We start from the raw sequence: 18,807 nt of genomic DNA, 5'->3' as shown, positions 1-18,807 counted from the left end.
ACTAAAAGGCATTAAATTATATACTTTAAACAAATTTTTTAAATTTATTTTTGAGAGAGATGCAAAGTGGCAGAGAGCATGACAAACAGACCAGTGTGAGCCGAAGCTGAGAGGTGGGGAAGGGCAAGACCAAGTTCATGCTGCCACATGGGCGTGGGGCTTATTAAAGAGAGGCAGGATGCAACTGTCAGAGAGGGGGCTGCACAGGTTTCAAAGGGGTGTGCTGGCTTTCATCTGCAGGCAATAGGGAGCCAGTGAGGGTCTGTGAGCAAGGGAGTGGTATCCTCTGGTCAGTGACAGACCCACAGGCCGCCAGACAGCATCAAGCCAACCATCTGAAAGCAACGCTGGACTGGGCACCTGGCACCTCGGGCCACATGCTGGGAAGTGCCTCGTAAAGAAAGTGTCATTTAACCTAAGGCATCCTTCTCATCAGAAACCTGCCCTTCAATCACAAGGGCAAGAGTTCAAGTCCAAACATCTTTCCTTGACCACTGGTTGAACGTGCAGACATCTGATGAGTGGCAGAGAGTAAGCAGCCTCCAGCCTCCCAAACAGTGCTTGTCCTGGAAGCCCGTCCTCACGGGCCCTCGGCCAGCAAAGCACCCAGCCACGCACCGTGGCCAACACTGTAGTGGGTGACAGGTGTCCCATCTGCTCTGCCCTGTCCCCACCCCAAGCTCATCTGTGACCGACAATTGCCCTGGGGGGTGGTGTCAAGTTCACCATGGACCCTGACCTTCGGATGCCAAAGGAGGTTGCTGTGTGATGGGGAAAATATCAGCAAAAGTGCCTACGTGGGGGGCCACCTGCTGTGTGCCAGGCACTGGGCAGGCGCTCGCCATCCATTACCGGCCAACACAGAGGCAGACGGTGTCGGCGCCGCTTTACAGATGGGGAAACTGAGGCCCGGAGGGGCCACCTGTGCTGCCCAGGCACAGAGCTGGGAACCAGCCCAGGCCTGTGTGGCCTCCAGCACCCACGCCATGGTACAAAATGGTCTGCAAAATGAGGAAGTGAGTCAGGTAGGCAAAAGAAGGGGGGGTGGGTTCCTCTCTGAGTCAGACCAGGATTTCCCATCACGCCCGACCGCCAGCAGAGGCCAACAAGCTGGGGGCGAACCCCGGCGGCTCAGGCTGACAAGGCGCCCCAGGCACCCCCAGCCCTCCATGGTGAGTGTGGGTGAGTGTGGCTGGGGCGGGGACAAGCCCGAGAGGTAAGCATGGCTTCAGGTTACTGCCGAGGGACCCGGTGACGCCTCCCCAGCGGGTCTCTGGGGTGCATGGCTCAGGGCAGCCCTCCAAGGACCCCGAGTAAGCAGGCAGAGACTCGGGTTGGGCCCAGCTCATGTACTAAGTGAGAACCACACCAGGCCTGGTTTCCCTCCACTTCAAAGCCGAGGATGGGGTGCCTGGGGGGCTCAGTCGGTTAAGCGTCCGACTTCAGCTCGGGTCATGATCTCGCAGTTCGTGGGTTCGAGCCCCATGTCAGGCTCTGTGCTGACAGCTAGCTCAGAGTCTTGAGTCTATCTTTCAATTCTGTGTCTCCCTCTCTCTCTGACCCTCTCCTGCTCGCACAGTCTCTCACTGTCTCTCAAAAATATAAAACATTAAAAAAAATTCAAAGCCTAGGAAAGGCTTGGTGCCTTTGTGGGCAAACCTCATTTCAACACCTGCTCTGCGTCAGACACGGTCAGTCAGCGTGAAGATCACAGAAAGGAAGAGAACCACCCGGTCCTGTCCCCGTGGGTGGCCTGACAACTCAGTTTCCCTTTACTCTTCCGGGAGATGGGCACGGGGTCCAGTGTTCTCCTGTGGTCTCTCTCCCACTGGGAACTCAAGGTCAAGGCGTTTCTCAACCCGAGCCCTTCTGCAATCCACCAGCTCACGCGTCCTGGGGAAGCACTCAATAATGCACCTTCTCGGCCTGTCTCTGTGAACCAAGGACTTGAACTTGCCCCCTGGGACAATGCTTGAGGGGTTCCGGGTGGACCGTGGAGGATTCTGGGTGGGCCACGAGGGGTTCCGGGTGGCCCGCGGGGGGAGGTTCCGGGTGGGCCTCAGGGGGCTCCATGAGCCTGGCATCTTACATCTTGTTTTGTGCCCACTTGTTCTCCCGACGAGGTCTGCGGGTCTCACGGGGGCCCCGTTGTGGGAAAGACTAAAGCCAAGCCCAGCACATGCTACTCGTGGTGTTAACCATTAACATTTCTCATTGCAGGTGACCCAGAATATTCCGTGGGGTGGAGGTCACAAGTCAGCCTTCACCCTTTCCACTTGGCTGGACTGACGTGTTGCATTTTTGTTGTTGTTCTCCCCAGTCTGACTAGAGAGTCTGCAAATTTCTCCCTTACCTAGCAGTTGAGCAAGACCCCAGGCCCCTGCGGCCACAAAGCAGGGCCCTTGATCTGCTCTCCGTTGTTCTGCCCACACGGTACTCCTCTGACCCAGAGACCTCGTTTTCTTGGCCCCGCACTTAGCCTTTGGCTTCGGTGGCCCGCCCTCTTTTCTGAGCCATTTTCCACGAAAAAACAGGATTTGTGCTCACGTGGCCCTAGCTGCCTGGCGTGAGACAAGGAAGGCAAGAGCATGGCCACAGCTGGGAGAGGTGGGGCAGCTGGGCTGGGCAGGGCAGGGTCCTTCCCGGCGAGTCACTGTGTCCCCTGTGCTGCATCGTCACAAAGGCCTGCTTCTTCTGGACTCTTCCTAACAGCTGGTAAGCCCCCAGAGCTAGTAGCCTCCTAGCAGATTCAGATCCAAGCCAAGAGGATTTACTCCTCTGCCTTCACTTTCTCATCTGTAAAATGGGGGCAATCCTAAGAACTTCTATCTCTGATCTGACAATAAGGTGAGTGAGTGACTCTGGTAAAGTGCTTAGAACGGAGTGGCCGGCAATGGGTGTTATATCCACGTTTCAAAGAAATGACATGTTAGCAAATGTGGAAATGGGAAAAACAAAACGGAATCAGACAAATGATGTGCTATAACAATCCGGCAGAAAAGGAAAGGATCGAGAAAAGTTTTCCAACTCCATTTCATGGATTCTGGGTCATTGACAAGGAAAACCGAGATGGGTCCCCCCCCAGGGCATAATGCTGCTCGAACAAGGAAAAAAAAAAGAGCGTGTTGAACACCATGTGCATCCTAGACCAGGGGTCGGCAAACTGTTTCTGGAACGGATCGGGGAGGATTTCAGGGTGTGCAAGCCATACGGTGTCTGTGGCAACCGCTCCGATCCACAATTGTGGTGTGAAAACAGTCCCGGGTGATAGGAAGCCCTGAGCAGGGCTGTGTTCCAACAGCTTTGTTTACAAAAACAAGTGGCATGTGGCCAGCAGGCCGTACGTAGTGTGCCAATCCCTCCTGGCAACGTAGGCAAACGCTGTGTCAGAAAAGACAAAGATGGGAAGGAATATGGAAAAAGACCCGGGGTTCTCTTAGGGCAGTGGAATCATGGGTACATTGTTAAAACTGCCGTTTCCTTAAGGTGGTAGTTACAATGTTTTTTGAAACTAAATAGCTTTTAAGTGACATACATTCTAACAACAAATGAAGAGGTTTCTCTGTTCTGTTAGACTTTCAAAATAATTTCAAATGAGTATTAAACCCTGCAGTCACCTTATGTTGTGCAGAAAAGGTAGAGACTTCAAAGTATGGCCAGGGGGCGCCTGGGTGGCTCAGTTGGTTAAGCGTCTGACTTCTCCTCAGGTCAGGTCATGATCTCACAGTTTGTGGGTTTGAGCCCCATGCCCCACGTCAGGTTCTGTGCTGACAGTGCGGAGCCTGGAGCTTGCTTCAGATTCTGTGTCTCCCTCTGTCTCTGCCCCTCCCCTATTCATGCTGTTTCTCTCTGTCTCAATAATAAATTTTAAAAAAACATAGTAAAAAAATAATAAAGTATGGCCAGGCTTGGACTGAGTCTGGCAGCTCCATCTACTACTAGCTGTGTGACCTGAGGCAAGTTTATTGCCGGCTCTGTTCCTAGCTTTCCTGGTTTGTAAAGTGAGACTAACAACAGCACCAAGGCTCAGCACAGAGCCTGGGGCACAGTAGGGCTCACCTCTCAGACCCACAGGGATGTCCATGGGCCTGTGTCATTACCAAGGACAGGGCACACTAGGAAGCACAGCACACTTTACTTTCCAGGTAAGACAAATGCCCTCGAGTGTTTTTCAGGTTTGACTTAGAAAATGACACAGAAGGACTTGAACACCACCTTTCAGTTAAGAAAAGGCACTCCAGCTGTGGATGAACGGCCCAAGGAAAGCAGTGTTCGTCCAGATGGGGGTTCCTGGAGGCAGGGTGCCCTGGGGGCTCTGCTCACTGACCCCTGGGGAGACCCCAGGCCCTGCAGAGCCAAATCCATGCTGGTTCCTGAGTCTCAATCATCAGGGTACTTCGTCTCTTTCCCCAGAGTTGCCTGAGACAGAGGGACCAGAGTCCTCTCTTCTTGAGAGAAAAGGGTTCATTTAAGGGCTCAGGGTCAGCACCTTCCAGACTTAAACCCTCCAGTACTCCACTGCCCCCAACCAAGAAAGTCCTAGATGCTTAACAGGACAGCTGAAGTCCCTTTCTGTTCACCTCCTACCACTTCCCACCTCCTCTCCCTGGGGCTTCTCCCCTTTATGCTCTTCTTTCCCTGGCTACACTGACCCATCACTGCCTCCAGGAAGCACTCCAGGATTTCTCAGTGAGCAGAGGTCTGGGAACTAACATTGCTAAATACCTACCAGGTGTCAGGCACTGTTCCATCACATCAGCTCACTGGGGTCTCCCACTCACTGTTAAGTAGGAACAATTGCCTTTTTATAAAGAAATCAAGAGTCAGAGTGGCTATATATCCTGCCCAAGGTCACACAGCAAGTAATCCAGTGGCTGTCTCATCTCCTCTTAGCAGAGCCCAGGACGTTTAACATCTCCATCCCTCCAGAGCTGCAAGGTGATAGCCACTGGGCCACCCAGGAGGGTCTGCACCCCATATTGCCAACCCCCACCTTGTATCTGTGAGCCTCAGAGCACCCGGGAGATGTCATCCCCCAGGAGCCTTCACCTCCCTGCTGCCCAAGGTCAATCGTTAATAGTCCGTGCAGATTATAATTAGCACATGCCTGTGCCTGCCAGGACTTCAAGACGCCAGGTTTAGGATGGGTCTGTGGGAAGCCAAGGGCACCTGGCTTGTGGACTGACTTCTGTGACTCTGTCCTCTACGGGTTCAGCATGAGGGTGTCACCAACAAGCGTGAGTGGCATCCATGGACTCAGAGGTGCCACCTGCATTTCCCAGAGCTCAGCACCAGGGGCTGCCCACACCAGGGGGCAGATAGAAGCCATGCCCCGGGGGCTCTGGGGTGCAGCGTGTTCCCGGATCTCGGCATGCTTTGGCCCCACAGAGGAGGCTGCTTCCTCCCTCCTGGCAGGGCCCGTGTCTGGGGTTGAGCGCCCCGCCCATCCCAGGGGATTGTACTCCATGGTCAAGTGCAACCCATGGAAGCCAATCAAGTTGTCACCCTCCTTAACCCGCTCCCTGCTTTGGGCTGGAGCGAGTTTGATCCCTTTCCCGCTGGAAAAGCCTGGGCTCCCAGGTTCTTGCCACCAGTCCCTTAGCAGAGCCCACGTCCCCTCTTGCTGCTGTCCCGGCAAGGTCACCCACCCAGCATGGGAGCCGGGTCCTTTGTGCTCCCACGCCTAGGAGAGGGCAGACACATGCTCAGCTGCCACGCCAGGCACAAGACACCATCGGACTTTCCACAGTGTGTTTTCTCCCCCACTCGCACAATGCGGGCTTTGACAGATTTCCTTGAAGGGACTGATGGCCCGCAGGCCGCCAACCCTGAGCTGACCACACTGAACAGTACGGCTGCCACCATCCAGGGAAAGGCACATTTTTTCTGCCTCCGTAGGATGGCGCCAGGATGTGCTAGGACTGAACCATCCCCCTCCCCGGAAGCTGCAGCCTCCGCCCCTCCCCCACCTATGGACAGTTAGCAGAGGCTCAGAGACTTGCCTTTTTCTATTCCTTTTCTTGAGAGTATATGCAACCTTCTGCTATGGTCTGTGTAGTTCCAACTTGCTTGTTGAATCTGGATGATTCTAGATTCTTCTAGAATGTCAGTTATCAGAGCAAAGACTCTGCCAGTCATGTCCACTGCTCCCGTCCTGCTTCCTGGGACAGTGCCTGGCACACAGTAGGTCCTCACCAAGGCATGAATGACTCTCTGCTCTCCGTGTTTAGTGCATTCCAGCTTTTCAAGAGACCTTTCCAGGGCCTCCAGGCACCAAGGACAGCAGAAGAAACGCTACCCTACGGACCTTCCCTTGAGGAACCACAGTGTATAGAAGAAAGATGCAGAAACAAAGCCCAGTTAGGGAGCCCAGAGAGACACCATGGAGGTAGGAGGCACTATTTAAGGTGAAGAATCAAGGGATGGGTCACAGAGGAGGTGGACAAGAATAGGGAACAGCATGTGCAAAGTGGCAAAGCATGAATTAGCATCTGAGTCACTTGCCCCGGTGTGATGGAGACCCTCGGCCCCCATCCATTTACCCTACAGCGTTTACTAAGTGCTCTGGGCTCTGAACCCGCAGGGGTGGGTCCCCTCTGGGGTGGGTTGGTTTCTAACGTCATGCGCCCACAGACCTGGGGGACAGCAGGACAGCAGACAGTGTGATTCCTCACACACAAGGACTCTGAGCGGACACTGAGGCTCAGGGGAGAGCTTAAACTGCCCAGCCATGACCCAATCGCCCAGCACCACAATCAAAGTGGCACGAATGACTGACCAAGAGTGACCAATTGTCCTGGTTTGCCCAGGACTTTCCCGTTTTCGCCCTGAAAGTCCTGTGTCCCAGGGCAAACTGGGGACAGCTGGTCACACTAGCTTCCATCTTCCTTTCTGGCCCAAGACCCCCCCATACCCCAGTCCCCGCCCCCACCTCTCAGCCACTCACAGGTGGGAGCTGGGTTTCCAGCACCTTCCACTGAGGCAGACTTTCCTTGGGCAACTGAGAGGGAGAGTGGGATGTTCCAGGTTACAGACGGGGCAGCTGACCGGCAAGTTTCCACGGTCTGTACGTCTTCCCTTCTCTGTCTAAGCCTTCACACAAGTGCCAGGGATGCTGAGACCCCCAGCTCAGCCCACCTCCCCCAGCTCGGAGCATGATCACAGCTGCCCCAGAATCACAGAATCACCGATCCCTTCACAGTTTCCCGTGTCTGAGCTTCACCTCCAGAGGCCTCCGCAATCCAAGGTCAGGTTCCTCACCCCCCAGCCCCAGCTGTCCTTTGTGCTTTCAGAGCAAGGCCCGTGGCAGGCGTCCAACAAGCACGTGCTTAAGCAACAGGCAACTAATTGTGACATTCCTACCTCCATTTTACAGAAGTGGAAACCAAGGCATAACACTTTTTAGGAACTCACGGCCAGTATTTATTTCCTAAGACCCGATGATTCCATTCTTCAAATGCAGCTACCTTGACTCCAGTTTTCTAGAACCTTCTAGAGCCTTCCCCACTAGCCCTGCAGAGACTCCGACACCACAGATATTCTCACCCATGGGCAATCAGAAAAACGTAAAGACTTCCCCCTCCCCCCATGCCCATTCCCAGGATGGGATTTGTAAACCAGAGCTCCTGGCAGAGTAACAAGGGTCCCCCTAGGATATTTACAGAAAACCCTCAGCTTGGAACCCCCCCGCAGGCTGCTGGAAGTCTGTGAGGTCCCTCAAATGATGCTCATCCCCCAGAAACTCTGAGGCACAGCATGGAGGAGTTGCAAGAGCCTGGCCGTCAAGGGGAAGGATGCTGATTACATTAACCCCTCAACAAGTACGGAGCTGAATTAGATTTCATCTCTCCTCTGGTCCCTGCAAGGCCATTGCATGGGAAGAGCCAGGTCCTACAAGTCACAGTCTTCTAGCTCTACAATTTATTGCCAGCTGTAACTTTGGAAGAAGTGAGGCTCAGAGAGGGTCAGCCACTTCTCCGGGGCTCCACAGCCAACACCGGACACATTTTCTCCCTCCAGGTTCCTCCCCTCTTCACCCCTAGACTTAAGGTTTGCTGAATGCAGGATGTAAGAAATGAACTCTTTTATTTTAAGCAGCAGGTGTAAAAGATCAGGACCCGTTTCAGAACTAGAGTTCTCAGGACTGAAATGGTTAGAACAGCAGCTTCCTCAAATCTGCACCCCCCCCCCACTTCTAGAGGCTTCCAGAAGCTTCTAGAACAGAGCCCTATACACTGTGACCTATTGCCTGTTTCAGCACAGCTCTCCAGCGAAGAATGATGTTTATGTTTTTAAGTGGCTGAGGAAAAAAGAAAGGAAAGAGTAATATTTTGTGATAGGTAAAAGGGACATGAAATTCAAATTCCAGTGTCTGAAGGCAGTTTTACGCCCTTTCGTTTAGATACAACAGAAGAACTGAGGAATTGTAAGAGTCCTTTAGGGCCCCTATGACAAAGACATTTACTATCTGTCCCTTTACTGAAAACGTTTGCCAGTGCCACTTATTAGTTCAAGAGACATACCTCACCCCGCCCCCGCCTATGCACAGCATTCCTTCAGGTCTGGAAATCTAGAAAACTCCGTACTATTCCTTTCAGCTAAAAGTCTGCAATCCCTGATATCCAGAATGGGCCTCCCAGTTAAAAGACAACAGGAACCTCCCAGAGTCACAGGCCAGCCCTAGGGTGGCCACAGGTAGCTGCCACCAGATGAAAGCAGGGAAGGTGAACTGGGGCCAGGAGGGGTCTGTTTGCCTGAAGTTTGGTGTCTATTTCCCTTCTGGATTGATTAAGCACTGGGTGTGGAGAGGGACCTTCCCCATCTGAGAAGTCAAGACCCCAGGCCAGCACCCAGGGGTGCCGGCGTCCTGTGGAGTCAGATCGCTGTGACTTTGCATTCACTGGGTTCATGCAGCAATGTCACCAGGAAACAAAAGCCCCAAGTGCTGGCCAGGGGGCTTTCCGAGCTGCTGCCATGACCCAGGAGAGGGGGAGGCCCATTGCAACTGAGAGAACCAAGCTGCTTGGGGGGGGTGGGCACTGAGTAGAGCAAGAAGGGGGAAACCCTTATGCATAATCACTCCCTGAATCTGCTAACCCAGGCTCCTCTGGGCCCAGGGAGCTGGTGCGAACAGTCTGGGCTATCGGTCCGTTTTGTTAGGCCGTCCAGAGTGAGCGCCCCTCACATCCATCAGGACGGGGGGGCTTGGAGGGGCCCTCTGAGGCCACCTGGCTACAGTATTTACATACTCCGGCCACCCGTGCCTCACATCGTGATTCTGAGGACACATCTAGGGGTGCCTGAGCTTATTTTTTCTCATTAGTTTTTTTTTTTTAATTTTATCCATTTAAACGTTAATTTCTTTTAAAAGGAGAATTTTTTATCTTGACTTCAAAGAGAAAACCAGAATGAGGACCGATTACCATGGACAGAACAACATAAGGGAACAATACGGTGTCTCTACCATCTGAAGCCGTTGCTAGCTTGTGCCTGCGGCCTGCTCATGGTTCGGGACGTGCACACAGGAGAGCCAGACCGGCCCCGCGTGGAGATGGTCTCCTGAAAACTCCAGTGGCTGCCAACCAGCCCTGCGCAGTACGGTCACTCAGGGGGCTTTTAAGGAGCTCCGAAAGCAGCCCGTGATCCCGAGCCTCCCATACTGGCCTAAAGTGGAGCCCATGTGATTTAGAAAACACTGCGTAATCAGAAGGATAAAAGGAAAAAATCAAAGGGAAGACAGAACAGGTGATGGAGGATGGAATTACTGTCATTCCATGCTCCAAGCACGTGCCACCCTGTTCATCCTGTCTGTGACCCAGTCCAAACTCAGACCCAGTCTGCACCCCTGCACTGTATTGAGGACCTCAAGGCTCAAAGCTGGGATAAGACCAGAGGGCCTAGTGGGGTGACCTTGACTTTTTCCCATAGTCAATTCTATAAAGATAAAAGGTCACAGTGGCCATTAGGGGTAGCTGGGAGGGAAAGGAGTGATCAAGGTATATGGTCTGCACTCTGTCTACCTCAACAAGGGTCTTCCAAAGCGGGACAGGCTTGACTGAGTTGACATCAGCCTATCACACCCTGGGACGGGCCAGAGCACAGCCTCGGCCAGGAACACCTGCACCAAGGGGCTGACTCAGCAGCAGCCGTGTGGACCCAACTACTGTGCTGACCGGGGCAGAGGTAGGCAGAGGTGCCCGGCTCCCTTCCACGTGCCCCACGCTGCCACCGAAACCTCCTCCCCAGCCAGGGAGCACCTCGGGGAAGTAGGGAGTGCTAAGAGGAGCTGGAAATGGAAGAGCCGGAGATGGGGACCCAGCACCCACTTGGAGTGGAGAATTCCTTGGCCCTGACGGCAGCTCTGCGGGGAAGGTGTGACCAGCCCCACTGGACAGGCGGATGGGCCAGGCCCATGCAGGCACTGGAACTTGCTGAGATTAAACTGCAGGTGGCAGAACCCGGGTCCCATCCCAGGTCTGTCTGATTCCATGGGTCAAGGCTGCCAGCCCCACACCTCAGGGAGGAACTCCACCAAAGTTCTGTCTTCTGCATAGGAAGTCAAGGACACCTTGGTCTGTGGGCTAAACTGGCCATACTAAATGGCCTCTTAGCTCCAGGTTGGGGGTTTCGGTTTGTAACACACGCTCAGACACAGCCAGCATGGTCAAGAGCAGAACGCCTCACAGAGAAGGGAGTTGAGGTCCCCAAAGACCATGCCCTCCAACAAAATAAAAGGGTCCTTTCTGGGGCCCCCGTAGCCCCTGGGTTCCCCTCTCTCTGATCCACTGCCCCCCAGGATGATTCAGCCTGTTTCAAGCACCCACCTCACCCACCACACACCTCCTACCCACAGGGCACAGATGTGCCTCTGGAGCCCTCCTCTCCTGTCCAGCTCGGTCAATGTCAGCATGCTGAAGGACTGCTGCCCAAGCCACATGGCTTCCTGAGCGGAAGGGCTACCTCCCAGCCACAAACATGTGCCTCTCTGGCTCCCAAACTATAGTGGCTCCAACTAGGAGCTGTGTGACAAACGCCGCTGCTGCCTACAGGGGACAAGTGCAGGGACTTATAGGAGAAGAGGGGAGACTCCTCTCCCCAAAGGAGCACATCAATAAGCGAAGACTGCTGGGAGCACCTACCCTCCCCCGAGGCATTCAGGTACTTTTACCCAGAAGGAAGTGGGACAAGACAAACCTCCCAAGACAGAATTTTTGTAAAAACCCACATTCTAAGATTAGTCCTGGGCAAAGTTGAATTTGACATCAGCAAACAGATAAACAGGCAAATTACATAAGCCAGGCTCCACTGCTGCCCAGTCCGGAATAAAGGAATTTAACCTGGCAACCGCAACTGGCTCCCATCCAACCTGCAACCGCCAGCTGGTGGTCACCAGGTTCTCCGCCTCGCATGAGAGCCGCAGACAGAGTTCCCCCAGAACCACTGAGAAAAGGGTGTGGTCAGCGTCGTCTGGGGTGCTCCTGGGTGGGTCCCGGCTCTGGAAAAGCTGTGCCCCATGTGATACTGGCCACTCAGAAGGGATTTCCTGTGGGGGACGGCGTGTCCTTGGGAAAGCCACTGGGGGTTGCAAAGAAAGAACTAGATGCTTGGGGGGGGAGGCCCGAGTTCTGGGTCTGACTCACCGCATCCTGCCCAGGGTGCTCCCCGCAGCACGGAGCATGCAGAGGCCAGTGAACGCCGCCGATCTGTGGGGTCAGATCATTGGAGCTAAATTCCAACCCACAGCTAAGAAGCTGGGGGCAGGTGGTTGGACCTTTCCATAAAATGGGTCTATCGGAGCCTGGCCCCTGAGCTGTCATGAGATGTGAGGGGGAAAACATAGAGGGCATTTGAGCAACGCTAGCATCCCCAGCGCAGAGCGGATGCCAGCCATTGTGCTAAAGTGCTCGAGGCACCCCAGGTGGCAGGCAGCCCCCTCCTCGGTTTGCACGTCCATTCATCCCTTCTTTCAGTCCGTAAATACGGACTGAGCAGCTACTGTGGCCAGGCGCTGGGGACGGAAAACAATCCCAGTCCTCATGGAGGGGACGTGCTAGGGGGGCAGATGCATGATAAGCCCAAGAGCAGACATGTAAGGTCATTTCAGTTGGTGATAAGTGTCAGACAGTGAAAGAGGGTGATAGGACAGGGCACGGGGACAGGGCGTGAGGACAGGTGCTCCCACGTGGGCAGGAAGCCCCCTCCTCCCCCAGGTCCCCACCGCCTGTGACCAGGACTCAGGATCTCAATGATGAACAGACACAGCCTTGGAAAGCCCTGAGGGGGGCGGGGCACAGCTGTAGGCAGAGGCCTGAGTGCGAGAAGCCCAGTGTCCTCAGAGAGGAACGGCGTCAGACCTGAGTCCTGGAGAGCCCAGGAAAAGGGACAGCTCTCCAGAAGGGCCACAAAGAAGGCCACAAAGGGAGGTGACGAGCATCCCCCCTTCTCTCCCCAGCCTTGGCTCATGACTCCGGAGCCCACCCGTCTCCTCCACGTCCTGGCAATCACTAGGATCTATCGCATCCACTCCATTCAGGGGTGCTCATCGGGGCTATATCTGCACCCCTACAGTTTGTGAGATCCGATTTTAAACAGGAAAGCCTTTTAATGAAATAGTAATAATGAGCGAATGAAAAATCTTGTAGCCCGGCCCTTATGGAGGTCACAACCTAACAGAGAGTCAGACATGAAAACTGAAATGAGTGGAAAGTGCACTGGGAACAGGAAAACAAACCACCAACCCCATTGGGCTGCCGGTGGAAGGCTTCTAGGAGGAGGAGCTATGTAGCAGGTGTCAGTGGGGAGGAGCCAGGGGGCAGGTGCACAGTGTGGCAGAGGTAACGGCAGGAGTGCAGGTCTGGAGGCTGGAAAGACCAGGATGAGTTTGCGGCCACGTGGAACCAGGAGGTAGCCAGGTGGTAGAAAGCACGAAATGCCAGCCGGGGGCCTGGGACTCCCTCCTCAAAGCAAGGGGGAGCCACTGGTGGGGACAGGCAGGGACTCACCCCCTTAAGTGAGCTGGCCTCTCCCAAGGGTGGCACATTGCATTGGGAGAGACTGAGTCCCCAGACACCCCCTTTGAGGTCGTGGTTCTTGGATGAGAGAACAACCAGACTTCAAGGCACTTTAGAGCTCTCGGAATTCTGGCTTCCCCTTCTGAAGGGCAGGAAGCCGATACTGGCCCAGGTTGAAGGTCAAGGTGCCTGGGGAACTACCAGCACCTCCCATCATCACAGAAGAGCCAGCTTTTTGATACAACAAGGAAAGAGGCACCCCAGTGAGTCAGCCTGCGGTATTATTTCAGCAAATGTCATTTGGGAGGGGCTCAGCCCTTTGCAGACCTCAAATAAAACTCTTGACTTAATTAGAGCCCAGCCTGTGGCGACAGGGTCCCACCCACTCTCTCCAGGCGTCGGCGATGAGTGGGAGGGCCCGACCCTCAAGACAAGCCTCCCCATTTTCATCACGTGACCAGCCCACATTGTGTTAGGCATGAATGAAGATGAAACAGACTTTAAGGAAGGTGCTGGGGGGGAAGAGTACTGGCCAAAGACCAGACAACGCCATCTCAGATCCCACATTGGCCCCGAGGCACTGGAGAGAGGCCTGGGCTGGTCACTTCTGCTTGCCAGGACTCAGTTTCCCCAGGGGTGAAGTCAGAGGCTCAGATGGGAGGAATTCGAGGCTCCGCTGGCTGTCGCATTGTCTCACTCTCCAGGGCAGCTGTCGGTTCGAGAACACTGCACACACATTCTCTACAGGCACACACAGTGAGGGCTTGTTTCCCGGCTCTGAAAGATGCCTGACTCGTGCAGGTCCGTCTCAGCGGGTCCTCACAAAAGCCCTGCCCTACGGGGAGGTACCACCAGCCCCATCAGACACATGAAAAATGGGGTCACGGGACACAGAGCAGGGGGACCCGGCTGCAGGTCCCCACTCCCCAGGTGAGCACACATGCTGCACAGGACCGCTGCCTCCGTGCCCTGTGCGCCACCACCAGACACCTCAGTCCCGGGGCACCCAGCGCTTTGACACCCTATGGCCGGGACAGAGATCTCTGCAGACAGAAGACCCAAAAAACACCTTCAATTTGGGCAGAAGAAAGGTGGCCAGGAATCGAAGTGAGCTTTCAAAGCTCCAGGGCCCCGCACGGGATGGATTCCCCAAATCTCAGCGCTCCGCTGCCCCACTCCATCATAAGGAGGGAGACAATGCCTCCTGCGATCTGGCAGCTGGGCAGAAATCACCCAACTACCCTGACAAGGGCATGTCCTCCCCACCAGCTGGGCTGGGGGCGCCCGGGGTTGCAGCTTCTCAGGACCGAAGGCTGTATTCAGAGCATCATAACACACGCAAAAAAAAAAAAAGTCCCGCCCCATCACTTCGGGGCAAGGCATTCAACTTCTTTGAACCTGTTTCTCCAATGGAAAAACGAGGGTACCCATACCCATAGCAGTAAGTTGTTCTGATAACTTCTAAATATATCAAGCGTGTCCCAGAAAGAACCAGAAGAATAGGAGGTGCTGCCCAAGGCGGGTTTCGAGGGAAAGAAGAGTGTGGGCACTGCTTCTACATGTCCTTTGGCGAGGTTTGTGTTTGTGTAAGTTCTGGAAGTGTGTGGTCGCTGCACACGGGAGCTCTCTTTTCTGGCTTTTACAGGCCACCCAGCGCCCTGTCTGGAGGGGGAGGCCGTGGGCCTCGCCACACTGGTGTCTCGGGAGAGTCATACAGGTGTGGCAGTGCAGAGCAAACTGTCTTCCCCACCTTTGTGCCTGATGTTGACCTTGGCTGTGGCATTTCCATCAGCCATAAAAGCAGCAGATTGGTCCAGGGGACCTGACCGAGGTCCCTCCCAGCTCAAATATTTCAGGCTTTTCTGACTCACAAGCATAAATCATTACACCAAGACTTTAAAAACTCCCATAGATAATCTGAGATTACGGAGTGTTCACACCATCTCCTCATCATATGTCTTCTAAGAGAGAGATGAAGTCTCCAGAATAAGACGCCACGCGTCTGTCAGTCCCACTGCAGGGTCAAATCCAGCCAGACTAACACTTGAATCTGTGGGGAGAGTCTGATTTCCCACGAGAACTTTGTGAGATGTCTCTATTAACCTTTTTAAAAATCTTCGATGTTTATTTATTTTTGAGAGAGAGAGAGAGAGAGCACGCAAGAGCACATGAGTGAGCGGGGAGGGGCAGAGAGAGAGGGAATCACAAAATCTGAAGCAGCCTCCAGGCTCTGAGCTGTCAGCGCAGAGCCTGATGCAGGGCTCAGACTCACAAACGGCGAAATCATGACCCAAGCTGAAGTCGGATGCTTAACCGCCGGAGCCACCCAGGCGCCCCTCATATTTAATTTTATTTGCATGTAAGATTTGATATGTGCAGTGGAATATATATATGTGTGTATGTGTGTAAACAAATACATATTTGTAAATGATGAAGCATAAAAATATTTTAAAACAGTGCCCACGAGTGCACCACTCAACAGAAGAACATAATAGATCCCATTGAGGGTAGACCTGGCCCTTCTCTGACCCTGTGCCCTCTTCCCTACCCTGATTTTGGGGTTCCACTCCCCTGCCTTTCATAAATCCAGCTTAAGTTTGTAGAACAGGATCTCTGTAGAGAGGCACACAGGAAACACATGGCTTCACAAATAGTTCCAAGGTGAATTCTTCTATCACAGACCCGATGACCCTACCAATCCCCTCTTACCTCCCCTCACCCTCCTGCCCAATGATCAACTTTGCTCCACATTTAAGGTGATCACTTCTCACTTTCTGCCATTGTTTGACTTCCGGTGTGTGCACCGCTAAATGACTCCTTCGTGTTTCTGTTTTGAGATTTTCCTAATTAGCAGCTGTCTGCCCCACCTTTCAAAGCTTTTTGGATCTGCTGGGATTCCCTGCCTGGAGTCTGCAGCCTAGAAATCCAGGCAAGAGGTCCAGGCCACAGGACATTGTTACAGCTGCATTAGGAGGATTAGGAACAATAAAACCACGATAGCGCCTCCTATGATGTGTCCCCGCCCCTTGGGGCATTCTGCTGAGGCTTGTCCCCAATTGTCTCATTTATCCCCATAAAACCCCACACGGGGCCTCTTATCTCTATTTTAGAAATGACAATTTGAGGCTTGGGCTGCTGGGACTGTCCCCCATCTGCTTTCTGGAGGCTCAGCCCCAGAACATCATCCCCAAATCCCGACACCATGACTCCCTGGGAGTGGAGAGGGTCAGTGGACAATTCCGGAACATCCATCTCCTCCTCCCAGGTTCCTCACGGTGGCCCTGCTGGGCTACTTTTAGATGTTAACAGGGGAAAAACAGTTCAGAATCCATTCTTTCCCGGCAAATACCAATGGCTTAATGATGACCAGGACCCTGCCTCACCAATACTGTTCTCCTGGTCATTAGCATATCTCTTTCTATTGTCTTTCTGTTGTCTAAGACACGCTGTGTGGTGTAATGAAGAGAAGCAAGTCAAAAGCCCCGAGTTCAAATCCTACTCAGCCACTCCTGTCCTCTGGATCTGCCTCCTCATCCACAAACAGGACAGCAATGGCAGCCTTGGCTTTCGTCAGGGTCATAGGAGGTGAGACACAGAAAATACTTCCTGAGAGCCCGCAGACACATGGGGTCCCCTGGCAGACTCCTCTCAAACTTCTCTGTCTCGGTCAAAGACCAGCTCTCAGTGGCGGAACGGCTCGGAGGGAGATCATTCAGGGCCACCCACGATTTGACAGACATGGGAAATCAAGGCAGAGAGGAAAGGGCAGAGCTGAGGCGGGCGGGGGGGTGGGGTTGGGGGGACTCAGGTGTCCCAACCAGGTCCCATCACCCTAAACTGTGACAATTGCTGTGCTGTCTCGTACCAAACAAAACACTACTCATGGACGGTCCCGTCTAACGCTCACAGCACCCACGATGCGGGTGCTAAGGTTATGCCCCTCTCGTGGAGAAGAAAATGGAAACTCTGAGAGGTTTTCACGGCCAAGGCCAAGGCAGGACTGGACTCAGGTAGTCTAACATGGCCACCCCCATTCTCAACAGCTGGGCCTAACCCTCAGCCCTCTTGGCTCTCAGGGGCTCCAAGGTTTTTAGGGGGTTGAGCTGGACCCATCTGGTCTTACCTCCCCAGTACGGCAGTCCCCGTCCAGCCCAGCTAGAGTCTCTCAGCTGTCCCTGCCCCAGGCTTTTGCATCAGGAGACGCCAGGCCACCCAGGCACCGACAGGTCTGTGGCCACAACAGAACATGCAAAGCAGCTGGGCTACGAGGCTGTTTCCCTGGAGACAGAAAGAGTTCAAACTCACCCTGAAGGGTGTCTGCAGGGGGCCGCCTGTAACAGGAGGCAGAAACCAGAGCCCTGGATCCTCATCCCTCCCCTCAGAGCCACCAGCAAACCCTCAGGCCTCCTCGGGACCCCCAGCAAGACAGGAGTTCCAGAAATAAGCCTTCCCAGGCCACGGCCCCCTCCAGCTGCCCCCAGAGGGGCCTCTGGAGCTGAAAACGGCGCCCCAGGGCCCGCGGCCTGGGCACAGCTGTGGCTGTCGGGCAGCCGGGCGAGGTCCTGCTTGAGGAATGTGCAGACCCACATGTGTCAGAGAGCCCCACTGGGGACTGGTTACAGGAAACAGAGCAAAACAGCCCGTTGGCACCAGCTCGTGCCTCCCGCCTCCCAGCCCCTGACCCCTGGGGGCTGCTGGGTGTGTAGGAGGCGCGGCCTTGGAGAGAGAGCCCGCTTCTGGTCTAGGTTGTGCAGCTCTGGGCAAGTCCTTCCCCATCTCTGGGCCCGTTTCCTCTCAGTGGACGAACGAAGCTGTCCCGCCAAGCTTCAGAATGTCCGTGGTCTTGTGACATACTCCCTTTTCTGGGAGGACAGTCCCTTGTCCCCCACTATCTCCTCCTGCCCTCACTGGCCTGGGATGGGGCATGCTTCCCCAGCCTGCCAGGCCAGCCCCCAACGGGCACTCAGCTAGTGCCAGGAGGAAGCTCATCCCTTACAAGGTGAAAGAGACCAGGAACGGGGGGAGGGTCCCAGGGCAGCCTTGGGCTGGAGCTTCAGGACCAATGTGATAAAATAGTAACATTCATGATCACCCCAGCCCAGCCTTTTAGTTTAGAAGCAGAGCTCGGCTGTGCCGCGTGAGGTCCTCGCTACTGGTTTACATCCACCAGGTCCACTGTCTAAAGTCAAGGACCCTAAAGGGAGTCAGCATCCATTTGAGGCTCACTCAGGCCCTGCAAGAGATCTCCGACCTCACTGCGCCCTCCTTGAGAGACGTGGGATGAGGCTCAGAGAGGTCGAGCGGCTCGCCCAGAGCAGCCCAGCCAGGAGGTGCCTGAATGAAACCGAGGCTACACGGAGCTACCCCCCCTTCCGCAGCGCGCCCTCTCTGGGCTGTCACCGGCACTAGCGAGCCGCGTGGTCGCCAGGAGGGGGTATTCCTGCCCGCGATCCCTGCCCAGGCCCGGGACACCCGGCGGCGGCGCGGGCCCGCGGTGACAGGTCCGCTGGCCCCAAGCGGCGACTGAGCGGAGACTGGAGGCGGCGCCCGGCCGGCCGGGGACACGCCGCCCAGCTCGTAGGGGCTTTTTCTTGGGGGCCGCGCCTCCAGGCTTGGGGAGCGGAAAGGCTCGGGGACTTCGCAGGCGGCAGGGAACGGTTAGGTTTAAACTAAAAATACCCGCCCGCCCGCAGCTGTCACGCCAGGGCCCCCGCCCCCGCGCCCGGCGCGCCTCCCCAGGTCCCCTCGACTTTCGGCGACCCTGATCCTGGGGAGACGCGTCGGGGCTGGGCCGGGG

The 18,807-nt window shown here is 54.8% G+C and overlaps 1 protein-coding gene across 1 annotated transcript in view; it reads right to left on the bottom strand.

The window, feature by feature from the left end:
• Positions 1-17,321, bottom strand: part of SYNE3 (spectrin repeat containing nuclear envelope family member 3) — an 89,368-nt gene extending 72,047 nt beyond the window's left edge. Inside the window, exon 1 of the mRNA XM_029951050.1 lies at positions 17,134-17,321. The gene's annotated coding sequence lies outside the window, so the exon portion shown is untranslated. The remainder of the gene's footprint in view (positions 1-17,133) is intronic.
• Positions 17,322-18,807: the final 1,486 nt, after the last annotated feature.

This window comes from Suricata suricatta, chromosome 9 (assembly GCF_006229205.1).
Source record: "Suricata suricatta isolate VVHF042 chromosome 9, meerkat_22Aug2017_6uvM2_HiC, whole genome shotgun sequence".
In the NCBI taxonomy this organism is placed as follows: Eukaryota; Metazoa; Chordata; class Mammalia; order Carnivora; family Herpestidae; genus Suricata; species Suricata suricatta.
The sequence above is the reverse complement of the archived record's forward strand: the minus strand, read 5'-3'. Positions and strand labels throughout refer to the sequence as shown.